At 45.8% G+C, this 13,976-nt stretch overlaps 1 protein-coding gene across 1 annotated transcript in view; it reads right to left on the reverse strand.

Annotated features, from left to right (window-relative positions):
* Positions 1-13,976, reverse strand: part of LOC118537544 (uncharacterized) — an 89,761-nt gene that overhangs the window by 71,917 nt on the left and 3,868 nt on the right. The window contains exon 2 of the mRNA XM_036095035.2: positions 6,845-6,947. The gene's annotated coding sequence lies outside the window, so the exon portion shown is untranslated. The remainder of the gene's footprint in view (positions 1-6,844; positions 6,948-13,976) is intronic.

Raw genomic sequence — 13,976 nt, forward strand, 5'->3', positions numbered from 1 at the left:
AAAAAAGAACTAAAAGCAGTAATACGCTCAGTGATGAACAGTTATCTGGCAAACAGCAAGCTCTTGCTCCGTAAGTCCCTCACTTCAGATTCCTTCTGTCTCCTAGCTTTCCTGGGGCAGCTCTGTCTACCCCCCCAAATGCACCCTGCTGACCGGCTAGCTCGGCTGCTTCTTGTGTCTCCCCCAGAAAAAAAAAAAAAAGTGTTCTCCAAAAGAAGGACCCAGATAAGAGCTGCTCAGCCATACCACTCTCCATCTCTCTGACTCTTGCTGTGAAGTCATTTGAAAAACCAGAGCAACTTTCCTGGGCCTTGGGGTCACACCTCATGGGAAAGAGCTAATTAAGTGGGGTTAAGTGCTGGCCTCGGGTTTCATCACGGCAAACGCCGCTCAAAGGAGCAGCAAGGCAGGGTCACCCCTCTGGGTTTCCAGCCAACTGCCCAGGGCCTGCTGGTTGCAGTGCTTCCTGCATCCGTGTCCCCAAGCAGGCAGCTGCAAGGTTGCATGAGGGTAGGGCCCTGCCCCCGCAGGACAGCAGGTACCACAGGGTGGCTGTGGCTCAGCTCGTGCCTTTGGGGGTGGCCCTGAACTCTCAGAGACCTGGTAGTGACAGAGGTCACAGTGCCTTTGTAATAAAAGAAGCCTGCTGTCAGACCCCGCTCCAGCACCACCCTGGTGAGGACAAGGACTAAGGAAGAAGGAGCGGTTCTTGGGTGATGGGAGGGTCACTGACCCAGGGACCACAGCTGGCGGATGTCATCTGGCTACAAATGCACCTGAGCCAGTTTATCTCATTAGTTTGCTGGGGCCGCTGTCACAAAGGACCACAGACCGGGAGGCTTACACAACAGAAACGTATTGCCTCACAGTTCTGGAAGCTACAAGTCCAAAATCAAGGTGCCAGGGGGGCTGGTTCCTTCTGAGGGCTGAGAGGGAAGGATCTGTTCCAGAATCTTCTGCCTCTTCACATCGTCTTCCCGCTATGCGTACCTGCGTCCAAATCTCCTCTCCTTATAAGGACACCAGCCCTACTGGGTTGGGGCCACCCTAATGACCTCAATCTAACTTGATACCTCTGTAAAGACCTCTCTTCCACATGCTGAGGAACTGGGGGTTTGGCTTCAACACATGCGTTGTGTTGGGGGCAGAGGGGGAGGGGAGGAGAAGGGCACAATCCATCCCTCACAGCCAGCTTGAGAGTCATGAGTCATGAGAGATGTCGGTCACCCAGTCATTGACAGCACTAGGTCTCCATCCCACAACTCACTGCCAGGGAGTGTGTCTCCTCAAAACAAGGCTTGTCCGAGTGCTGTCACCAGATAAACACCGATTAGCAGACCCACAATACAACAGCCATACAACCTCCTCCGTACAATCGGTGAGGCCCAGGTTCTGCCACGCGAGGCACGTTCGTTGTATGAAAGGTTCCCTGGAAACAGATGAAACTGTTTGCTAGTCATAGGTCAGCCAATCTCATCACGATCAGGGGGCAGCAACCCCCAGACCAGGGGGTGCAGGGTCCGGAAACTCCAAGGCTATGGTGTCTTCGCCAAGAGCCAAGGCTCCTTGCCTCACAGGACTGGAGCCTCCTTAGTGTTGTCTACCCAGTCTACCTCTTGACTATCGCTCATCTTGCTAAAGTGAAAGCAGTTCTAACATCTGTTACACTAATTCGAAGACCCTCTGTATTGCTGGAGAGAAAGATCATTAAATGCCCACAGTAGCCACCTCTGGAGCATGGCCCTGTGATTAGGATCTTTCAAATGATAATCCCACGTGCAGTGTAGATCCAAACAGAACATCCACATAGCCATCACTCTGTCCCAGGTGTCTTTTTTTTTTTCTTTCAGATTTTTAATAACCGTCTTGGCAACACTCTTCTTTCTTTTAAAATAAAAAATATAAATTAAATTAAATTAAATTAAATTAAAAATATAGGGGCACCCAGCTGGCTCAGTCGGAAGAGCGTGCGACTCTTGATCTTGGGGTTGTGGGTTCAAGCCCCACGTTGGGTGTGGAGATTACTTAAAAATAAAATCTTTAAGGGGCACCTGGGTGGCTCAGTCGTTAAGTGTCTGCCTTCGGGTCAGGTCATGATCCCAGGGTCCTGGGATCGAGCCCCACATCGGCTCCCTGCTCCATGGGAAGCCTGCTTCTCCCTCTCCCACTCCCCCTGCTTGTGTTCCCTCTCTCTCTGTGTCTCTCTCTGTCAAATAAATAAATAAAATCTTTAAAAAAAAATAAAATCTTTAAAAATGATAATAAAAATGAATAAAATAAAATAAATGTATCTACATAGGGTTTGTAATGACAACAATCCCCCACCCCACCCCCCCTGCCCTGCCCTGCCCATCCTCAACCCCAGCTCTGCTCCTCACAATGTGTGGAAGTATCTTAAAGTCAATGCAGACAATATGACAACTCTCACCTGCAAAGCTCTCTCTTCCTGGACACTGTAGAGCTTGAATTTTACCAGTAGGGGGGAAAAAGGAAGTGGTGATGAAGCCTTTTTTTCTAAGTAAAATGAACTACAGGTGCAGTTTCAGAGGTGAAGTGAGACAGCAGAATCAAGGAGTGGAAGGAAATCCAATATGGCAGCATGAGGTTCTTAAAACTGAGATGTCCCTTGCATGCCATCAAATTCAGCATTTTCAAGGTATAAGTCAGTGGTTTCAGCACATTCTCAATGTGCTGCACCCATGACCAGAAGATTTTCACCGCCCCCAAAAGAAACCCCATCCCCATTAGCAGTCACTCCCCACTCCCCTCTTCCCTCAGCCCCTGACAGCCACGAATCCACTTTCTGTCTCTTCCGATCTGCCTCTTCCGGACATTTCATGTAAATAGAATGATAGCAGTATTTGTACTTTTATGTCTAATTTCGTTCAGCAAGCATAATGTTGTCAAGGTTCAGCCACATGATAGCATGTCTCAGAACCTCATCCCTTTCCGTGGCTGAATAATATTTCATTTTATCCCACATTCTGTTTATCCATTCATCAGTTGATGAACATTTGGGTTGTTCTCACTTTTTTTTTTTTTTTTTTGAGAGAGAGAGAGAGAGAGAGCAGGGGTGGGAGGGCCAGAGGGAGAGGGAGAGAGAGAATCTCAAGTAGGTTCCACGCCCAGCATGGAGCCCAACGTGGGGCTCGATCTCACAACCCTGAGATCATGACCTGAGCCGAAATCAAGCATTGGATGCTTAACCGACTGAGCCACCCAGGCGCCCGTTTCCATTTTCTGACCACTACAAACAATGCTGCTGTGAATGTTTGTGTACAGGTTTTTGTGTGAACGTCTGTTCAGTTCTCTTGGGCGTTTACTTCACAATGGCACTGCTGAGTGAAGTGGCAATTCTGTGTTTAACTTGCTGAAGGACAGGTGTGTAGGGCCAGAGCTTGTATTAGTTGACTGTTGCTGTTGCCACAACAGAACACCACAGACCGGGGGGCTCAGACAACAGACATTTACTGTCCCCACAGTTCTAGAGGCTAGAAGTCCAAGATCAAGACGTCAGCGGGGCTGGTTTCTCTTCAGGCCTCTCTCCTCAGCTCAAAGATGGCTTCCCTGTGTCCTCACATGGCCTTTTCTGGGTGTGTGTGCATCCTGGGTGTCTCTTCCTCTTCTTACAAGGACAGCAATCCCATGGGATTAGGGCTCTACTCTTACGGCCTCATTTAACCTTAATGACCTCCCTAAAGGCCCCATCTCCAAATTCAGTCACATTGGAGGTTAGGACAACCACACAGATTTGAGGGGAAGGGGCAGACACGGTTCAGTCCCTAACGAGGTGATAAGGCAGGAGGTGAGTAGGGACCAGGACCAGATCACGAGGGCCTTGGGTAATACAGGTTTGGGGACATTCTTCTTGACCCACCCGCCCCCAGAGGTCCCCAGGGAATTGGCTCCTTTCTGTCCTTTACCTTCCAAGGACCAAGCCCTGAGCACAGCTCAACAGTGCATTTTTCAAGGTTGTCCAGGTAAGAGTAGACCCGTGTGGGGCGCCTGGGTGGCTCAGTCGTTAAGCGTCTGCCTTCGGCTCAGGTCATGATCCCAGGGTCCTGGGATCGAGCCCCACATTGGGCTCCCTGCTGGGTGGGAAGCCTGCTTCTTCCTCTCCCAGTCCCCCTGCTTGTGTTCCTGCTCTCGCTATCTCTCTGTCAAATAAATAAATAAAATCTTTAAAAAAAAAAAGAGTAGACCCAGTGTGAACCAGCAGAGAGAAACTGCTGGAAGAGTAAATGCCTAGGAGGGATTATGCAAATTAGATACAAGGGACCCTCCTCTTTAGGCTTCCTTCCTTCCCTGGGTCAGCTGTCCAGGGCTATGGAAAAGAACCTAAGCCTTCAATCCCTGCATTTAACAGATCTGAAGGCCTAGTGTGCCAGGGATTGCGCTAGGCCCTGGGGGCCCTTGCAGAGCTTTTGTTCTAGGCCCATTACCATCCAACATGGTAGCCACCAGCACAGTTGGCCAGTCTGAACAGAGATGTGCTAAAGTATAAAATACACAACAGATTTCAAAGGCTTAATATAAACTATCTCATTACTAATTTTTATATTGGAGGCATCTGAAATGGTGTTTCCATTATATCTGCTTAAATAAAAAGTATATTATTAAAATTAATTCCAGGGCTCCTGGGTGGCTCAGTCGTTAGGCGTCTGCCTTCGGCTCAGGTCATGATCCCAGGATCCTGGGATCGAGCCCCCCATTGGGCTCCCTGCTCGGCGGGAAGCCTGCTTCTCCCTCTCCCACTCCCCCTGCTTGTGTTCCCTCTCTCGCTGTGTCTCTCTCTGTCAAATAAATAAATAAAAATCTTTAAAAATAAATAAATATATATAAATAAATAAAATAACATTAATTCTATTTATTTCTTTTTACCTTTTTTTATGAGACTCCTAGAAATTTTGAAATCACATATGTGACTTACATTGTGGTGGCTCACATTCAATTTCTCTTGGACTGTGCTCTTCTAGACTAGGGTCCACCCAGAGACCATGTCTGATCAAGCTCATTTGGGAATCAAAGGGGACCTTGATCTGGACCACCATTCATAAGGATTAGGGGATTTGGAGCAAATGCCTCTAGCTGATGTATCTGTTTTAAAATGAGCTGTAGGGGCGCCTAGGTGGCTCAGTGGGATGAACATCCGGCTCTTGGTTTTAGCTCAGGTCATGATCTCATGGGTTGTGGGATCAAGCCCTGCATTGGGTCCCGCGCTCAGTGCAGAGTCTGCTTGAGATTCTGTCTCTGCTTCTTCCCGGCTTGTGCTCTTTCTCTCAAATAAATAAATAAAATCTTTTTTTAGAAAAATGAACTGTAGGGCCAGAAATAAATGGGGAAAAGAGGGAAAGAAAGATGAGATCAGCACATAGCTGGGGAGACTGGGAGGGATGTAAAGAGTCTCTGAGGCCTGAGAGCCAATTTCCAACTTGCCCTCTGTGGTAGTCAAAATCATGGCCCCACAAAAATGCCCATGTCCTAATCCCTGGAACCTGGCAATGGATTATCTTTCCTGGCAAAAGGAACCTTGCAGATGTGATGAAGGATTAAGGATTTTCAGTTGAGAAGATTATCCTGGATTATCCAAGTGGACCCAATGTAATCACCAGGGTCCTTATAAGTGAAAGAGGGAGGCACGAGGTTCAGAAGGGGGTGTGGAGGCGCTGCCATTGCTAGCTCCGAGGATGGAGGAAGGGACCACGAGCCGAGGAATACAGAAGCTAGAAAAGGCAAGGAAATGGATTTCTATTCCCTCAAGTTTCCAGAAGGGATGCAGCCCTGTGTTTTAGCCCAGGGAGACGCATTTCAGATTTCTGACTTCTCGAACTAAAAGATGATAAATTTGTGTTGTTGTAAGCCTCTAAGATTGTGGTGATTTGTTCAAGTATAGTAAGGAAAGCCCTGGGTTGGGTCTTCAATCTGCCTAGAGGATCTTTGGACAAGTCGCTTTTCCTCTCTGCTAAGGCTGGGGGCAGAAAGGTTGGGGGGGATGGGTGGCATTCTAGTAGAGAGGAGTGACATATTTGTCTGCACTGGGCACCAGCACAGATGTCATTATGAAAATTAGGACAAAACAATTGCCAAAAATCTGGATGGCTGTCCAGCATCTCATTTAGTTCTGAGAACAGCCCCATGAGTTAGAGAACTATTATTATCCCATTTTAGAGCTAAGGAAACCAAGGTCAGAGAGGTTGGGCAACTTGCCCTTGGTCAACCTTGGTCTACAGACTGCTGAGAGGCACCCTTTGCTGATGGAAGAGATTTGACCACGGATCCGTAAGTTTCATTAATTCATTCATCCCACAGATAGCTGGCATTCAGGGTTGACTGATGAACAACTCAGGCTAGATGAGTCTCATCATGGGACGGCGGGGAGGGGGGGTTACTGAGGGGCTGTTTTCATAGTACTATGTGCTTCTGAGCCTCAGAACCCAACGCCCTCCCAGGATGTCATGACCAAATTCATCATGGTTCCTATCTTTGCTTTCCTTGGGAATCCCCCCCAATACAGGCCCCTCTCATCATCCCGGGTTCCTTCTCTCATCTCTGTTGTTCTCTGTGTTGTCTTTTGCTCTACCTGTCTCCTCCCTCCTTCATCCTTCCCAAACTCTTCCACCCTGACCCCTGCAAACCACTCCCTGAATATTCTCTCCGACTGTTACCCTAACTAAAACCAGCTCCTTCCCTGGAGATATCCCCACAGTCCTAACTGAAGGCTCTCCACTCCCCCAACTCACCAAACAGCTCAAGGTCTAGAAGAGGAGAGGGGTGGTCAGCATATACCACAGAAACAAATGAGCCCAAACCCCAGTGGTTCACACATACAAAGGTAGAGACTCACCCATGTCCCCTTGTCCAACATGGGGTGGCTGGGCTCTGCTCCACACCTTCGTGCATGGACCCAGTCTCTTCATTCACAGGAGCCTCCGAAACATTGCAATACCCTGGCAGAGAGAAAAGACACATGGACCACCATGAGCTAGCTCTTGAAGCTTCCACTCAGAAAAGATGCACGTCATTTGTGTTCATATTTCATTGGCTAAAGTAAGTCATATGGCCAAGCCTGATAACTGGGCATCCTTCAGGAGAGACAGCAAATATCGTGAACAATAATACAATGCGCCATTGTATTGGCACCCCAATAGTGTTTCCAGATATTATTAATCCTTCTCCCTACTCCTATTTTTAAAGATTTTATTTATTTATTTGAGAGGGAGAGAGAGAGCATTGCTCATGAGTGGGAGGGAGGGGCAGAGGGAAAGGGAGAAGCAGACTGGGCAGAGCCCAACTTGGGGCTCAATCCCAAGACCATGAGATCATGACCTGAGCCAAAGTCAGACGCTTAACCGACTGAGCCACCCTGGTGCCCCGATACTCGTATTAAAAAAAAAAAAAATCCTGTTTCCCCTTGACAGACCTTGTAGAGTGATGTCTAGACCCTCTTGTCTTCCAGCTCTTCACAGCCTCCCAAGAAATCTGAGTGTCACACTTAGCTCTCCCCTCTCCTTCACTCCCTATCAGATCCTTTAGAATGTTCCAGAGGTTCTCTGTCACTTCTCTCAGTCCCCACAGAAGCTACCCTCCTCCAAGCCACCATCATTTCTTGCCTGAACTACTGCTGCAGCTTGCTCTACAATTAATCCACCATCTACCCAACAAACAGGGTAGATCCAGTCACACCGCTTAAATCCTTCCATAGTTTCCCACTGGCCTTCGGGGAGAGTCTAAAATCCTTACCTTTTCCTAGAAAGCTCTTCCCAGCAGGGTCCCGCCTGCTGCCTCGGGCCCTGGCCACCGTCCTGGTCACTACACAGTCCAGCCCCTGGGCTTCTTCGGTGTCATGCACCGACACTTGAATTACTTTATGGTTTTCACAGCATAGTTCTCTTTGCCTGGAACTCTCTCCTCCCACCCTAACCCCCTTCATCTCTCAGGTCTCAACTTCCTCACTGAGGCCTTCAGATCCAGTATTCTTTCTGTGCGAGTGCTCCTGCAGTGCCCCCTATTGCCCCCTGTGAAACACTCAGCACACCCCATGGCGCTTGCTCAGTGCTCCTCCTGCCCACCCAGACTGGAGCAGCGTGAAGACAGGGGCTGTCTGCACCACTGCTACATGTCAGTACAGGGCTCATGCTCAGTAAATATTTTTTCAGTGACACAATGAACTTGTCATACATAGAGACTGAGGGAAGGAAATGATCAAGGTTGACAGCTGCAATGAGCTAGGAGGAAATTAGCCTCCTGACTTAATCAAGAGGCAGAAGAGGCTGGGACACTTGTACCACCTCTGGATCCCTTAGTCCTGAACTCACCATACACCATTCCTTTCCTGCCTTTCCCTCTATGTTTCTAGACCTCATAAAGTGCCTTCCTCCCCCACACCTATTGAAAGAAATCTGGTTCCATGACTGAGAGGGTGCTTCTTTCTCTCCTCCCTCATCCTCACCCCTGCTGTTCTCACCTCTCCCCCAGTCCTTCCCAGTGCATCCCACAGGTCCTCCCAGCCAAGGCAGCTGGAAGAGGCCGGAGCCTCACCAAAATGTTGCTTGTCCTCAGATTCGTTCCTGAGCAGAAGGACGTGAATGACACTCTGAAGGAAGAAACATCCTGAGGCATCCGTGAGACATGTCCCAGGCCCGGGCTTGTTAAATCCGGCTGCCAAACCAGGCTGTGTTATGGGTGTGATGTGAACAGCTTTGGAAAGCCTTCCGTGTCAAGGCCTAGTTCCTCCTTCTAGGGCTAACACGGGTCTGAAATTATAGCACTGGAGATGGTATTAGTTTACCGGGGCTGCCGTGACAAAGTACCACAGACCGAGGGGCTCAAACAGCAACAGAAATGAACTTCCTCACGGTTCTGGAGGCTATGCAACCAAGATGGAGGTGTTGGCGGGTTTGGTTTCTGCTGGGGCCTCTCTCCTTGGCTTGTAGACTGTTCACATTACGGGTTCAATTTCTGTTTTTCTTACCAAACCCCAGTTGCCTCCAAACTGCCACCTGGAGCCATATACCTAAATTTTGGCCAATTGGATATGAGCAGAAGGAAGGTGGGTGTCTTCTGGGTCATGTCCTTAAAAGGAAGCTAACGGCTCCTTACTTTGAGTTCTGTCTTCTCATACACGAGGACATGAATTTGGTGACAGGGGGATGGCTTCAGCCGTGTAAGTCAGGATGATGCTCAGAGCAGGGCGATACAAAAGGCAGGACCTATGACCTCTTGCGGGGGGGCCGCCTACCCACTCTGGGGCTTTTTTTGTGAAATAAATGTCTTCGGAGGCATTCTGTTCTAGCTTCCCTTTGTTCTACCTCAGTCCAAACTCTAATTCAGACAGCTCTAAAAATCAAAAATATAGAAGCTCCCTGGGGCGCCTGGGTGGCTCAGTCGTTAAGCGTCTGCCTTCGGCTCAGGTCGTGATCCCAGGGTGCTGGGATCGAGCCCCGCATCGGGCTCCCTGCTCAGCGGGGAGCCTGCTTCTCCTTCTCCCTCTGTCTACCACTCTGCCTACTTGTGCTCTTTCTCTGTCAAATAAATAAATAAAAAATCTTAAAAAAAAAAAAAAAAGAAGCTCCCCAAACTTAAATAATATAATACAAATAACTCTCAAGTTTAAAAAATAAAACATCAAAGAAAGAAATCTTTATAACTGGATGGCAATAAAAGCATGACCAAAAGCAGTGTTTCAAGGGTAATTCTAGCTTTCAACATTTTTATCAAAGAAGATTGAAAACCGGGGCCCCTGGGTGGCTCAGTCGTTAAGCCTCTGACTTCCGCTCAGGTCATGATCCCAGTGTCCTGGGATCGAGCCCCGCGTCGTGCTCCCTGCTCAGTGGGGAGTCTGCTTCTCCCTCTGCCTGCCACTCCCCCTGCTTGTGCTCGCTCTCTCTCAAATAAATAAATATAAAATCTTAAAAAAAAAAGAAAAAGAAAAAGAAATTACATATGAAACAATAGAGAAAATCCAAAAAACAAGAAAAATAGGAAATAAAGTAGAAAAATCAGGGAAAATTAACAAAAAAAACAAAAGTTGGCTATTTGAAATGCTCCAGGCAAAGCTGTTGGAGAGAAAAAAGAAAGATGCCAAATAAATATGTAATTCATAGCAAAAAGGGAGAAAGAACTACAGATATAAATATTTTTAGAGTAATAAAACAAAAATTCAAACTCTATAAACCAATACATTGTTTTTTTTAAGAGAGTGCACAAGTGGGGGCGGGGAGGGGCAGAGGGAGAGGAAGAGAGAGAATCTTAAGCAGGCTCCACACCCCGCATGGAGCCCGATCTCACAATCCTGAAATCATGACCTGAACTAAAATCAAGAGTCAGACGCTTAACCAACTGAGCCACCCAGGCGCCCCTAAACCAATACATTTTAAAATGTTGACAAAATGGACGGATTCCCGTAAGAATAGAAAATGCCAATATTTAAAAAAAAGAGGCAACAGCCTTTGAATAGACCAATGAAAGACCATGAAAGAACCAGAAATTTTAATTAAAAGAAGCCCCAGAAAGTTCACCAGGGGGGGTGCTACCAAACTTTCAAAGAACAAATAACACCTGCCATATACAAATTATTACAGAGAAAAGGAAAAGAAATTCATTTCATGAAGCTGGTATATCCTTGATTCCTCAACTGAATAAGGACAATATGGGGAAAGAATATTAGAGACCCATTTTACTTTCTAAATGCATACACAATTCCTAAATAATATACTAGATAAGCAAATACAAATAATTTGCTACAAATAAAATGGCATCGAGTAGGTTTTAATAAGCATCGGAAAGGTAACAATGTAATGCACTATATTATGGAATAAAGTAGGAAAGTCACATGGTCGCCCTCACAGATTAAAAAAAAAATTGATAAAATTCAACACCTACTTATGATAAAAGCTCCCAGAAAACCAGGGCTAGAAAGGAACTTCCATAATTTGATAAAGACTAATCTATCAAAAACTTCACACACTTAATATAGAACCTTAAGCTCATTCCCTTTAAGACCCGTAAGCAGGGACGCCTGGGTGGCTCAGTCGGTTAAGCGTCTGCCTTCAGCTCAGGTCATGATCCCAGGGTCCTGGGATCGAGTCCAGCATCGGGCTCCTTGCTCAGCAGGGAGCCTGCTTCTTCCTCTGCCTGCCGCTCCCCCTGCTTGTGCACTCTCTCTCTCTCTCTGGCAAATGAATAAATAAAATCTTAAAAAAAAAAATAAGACCAGTAAACAGGCACAGCTGGCCTCCTTCACCATCACTGTTCACTCCTGGGGGTCTTAGCCATTGCAACAAGCCATTATAAATATTACTATGGATATACATATAGTCTTTATAAATCTGTATATAAATATGTATATAAGGAAAGGGAGGAGGGATAACCAATTGTCATTATTTGGATGTGATTTGGCATTCCATATAAAACCTCCAAACTGTTGGGGCGCCTGGGTGGCTCAGTCCTTAAGCGTCTGCCTTCGGGTCAGGTCATGATCCCAGGGTCCTGGGATCGAGCCCCATATCAGGCTCCCTGCTCAGCAGGAGGCCTGCTTCTCCCTCTCCCACTCCCCCTGCTTGGGTTCCCTCTCTCGCTGTGTCTCTATCAAAAACTAAATTTAAATAAATCTAAAACAAAACAAAACAAAAAAAACCCTCCAAACTGTTAAAACTAGTAAGAGATTCAACAAAGTGACCAAATAAAAGATCAAATTGGAAAAATGAATAGGATTCCTCTATGCAATAGCAAACAACTAAAAACTCTAACAAAAATTAAGATTCCACTCAGAATAGTAACAAAAGTGAAAAAGGCATGAGGGTGCCTGGCTGGCTCAGTCCCACGTAGGGTGTGGAGATAACTTAAAAAACAAAACAGTCTTTAAAAGAAAGAAAAAGTTAAAAAGGAATCTAGGTACCCACCCATCCATCCACAAGACATTTATGAAGAAAAAAACTTAATGTTGTTAAAAGGACACAAAAGAAATCAAACAAATGCGGAGGTGAGCCACGTCAGTGAATGCAACAATTAATATCATTAAGATGGCCCTTCTACCTAAGTCAATCTATAGCAAGCCCCAATTCCAGAAAGATTTTTTTTTCTGTGAAACAATAAACGGATGCAAAAATGCATGTGGAAGAATCAAGACCCGCAAGTAGGTAAGAATGGCCAAAGCGGGGCTTGGGTGGGGATTTTCTGAATCAGATAAGATATACTAACAAGTCAGAGTTCACAAAAGGAAACAAAGGTGATATGGCACATGAACAGACAAACTGATCAAAAGAACAGAATGTAGAGGCCAGAAATAGACACATGTATCTAAAAGAACTTGCAATATTTCGGAGTAAGCATCCCAATCAGAAGGGAGGAGACGGATTGCTAATGGATACTGGGGAAACAGCCTCCTTACAAGAAAAGTGGGTTCCCTACCACTCACCTTAATACAAAGGTCAAGTAAATGGATTAGAGACCTAATATTAAAGATAAATCTATAGGGATGCCTGGGTGGCTCAGGTTATGATCCCGGGGTCCTGAGATCAAGCCCCCTGTTCGGGCTCCCTGCTCAGTGGAGAGTCTGCTTCTCCCTCCGCCCCTCCCCCCGTTTGTGCTCTCTCGCTCTCTCTCTCTCTCTCTCTCTCTCTCTCTTAAATAAATAAATAAAGATAAATCTAGAAAGCTAGTATATTGGGCGCCTGGGTGGCTCAGTCGTTAAGCGTCTGCCTTCGGCTCAGGTCATGATCCCAGGGTCCTGGGATCGAGCCCCGCATCAGGCTTCCTGCTCTGCGGGGAGCCTGCTTCTCCCTCTCCCCCTCCCCCTGCTTGTGTTCCCTCTCTCACTGGTCTCTGTCAAATAAATAAATAAAATCTTAAAAAAAAAAAAAAAGAAAGAAAGAAAGAAAGCTAGTATATTACTTTCCCAGAGCTGCCAGAACAAAATACCAGAAACTGGATGGCTTAACATAACAGAAATGTATTGTGCCCCAGTCTTGGAGGCTAGAAGTCTAAAATCAAGGGTCAGTAGGGCCATGCTCCCTCTAAAACCTGTATCGAATCCTTCTTTGCCCCTTCTAGCTTTTGGTGGTGTGCAGGCAATCTCCGGAGTTCCTCGGCTTGCAGCTACATAATGCCAATCTCTGCCTTTCTCGCTGTGTGTGTGTCTTCCACTGGCTGTTATCTTATAAGGCACCAGTCGTATTGGATTAGGGGCCTGCCCTACTCCAGTATGACCTCATCTTAATGTAAGTAATCTGCAACTACCCTATTTCCAAATTAGATCACATTCTAGAGTACTGAGGGTTAGGATTCCAATGCATTTTGGGGGAAGGGAGGTGGAAATAATTCAACCCATAACAGCTAGGAGAAAAATGTAGACTATCTTTATGACTTTGGAGTGAATAAAGATTCTTAAGCCTAGAAAACCATAAACTATATAGTGAAAATGAACATGACATATTAAAATTAAAGGTTTCTCCCAAACAAAGACATAACTGAAAAAGTTAAGTAATGAGTGAAAAACTGGGAGAAGATATTTTTGGCTTCCAAAAAAAAGTGATTAATTTCCAGAATAAACAAAATCCTGCAAATATTTAAGAATGGAAAATCAATAGAAAAAAATGGGCAAAAAATAGAATGGACAACTAACACAAAAGAAAATCCAAATGGCTAACAAGTCCGAAGAGATGTTCAACCTCATTCATAATCAGGAAATTACAACATGTTAGTTTAAATCTATCAGAGTAGCCAAATTTAGAAGCTCAGAGAGGAAAAAAAATAAAGTAAAATAAAATAAAAAAATAAAAAATAAATAAAATAGAAGCTCAGAAAGGAACTAGTGTTAGTGAGGATGTGTGGAATTTGGAACTATCCCGCACCTCCAGTTGGTATAATTCAGTATGTATATTCTATGATCCAGCAATCCCAATCTTAGGTGTATAATCCAGAAAAACTCTTGCACAAGTCCCAAAGGATACAAGTACAAGATTGTTGACTGAAATATT

Source organism: Halichoerus grypus, chromosome 15 (assembly GCF_964656455.1).
Source record: "Halichoerus grypus chromosome 15, mHalGry1.hap1.1, whole genome shotgun sequence".
Classification (NCBI taxonomy): Eukaryota; Metazoa; Chordata; class Mammalia; order Carnivora; family Phocidae; genus Halichoerus; species Halichoerus grypus.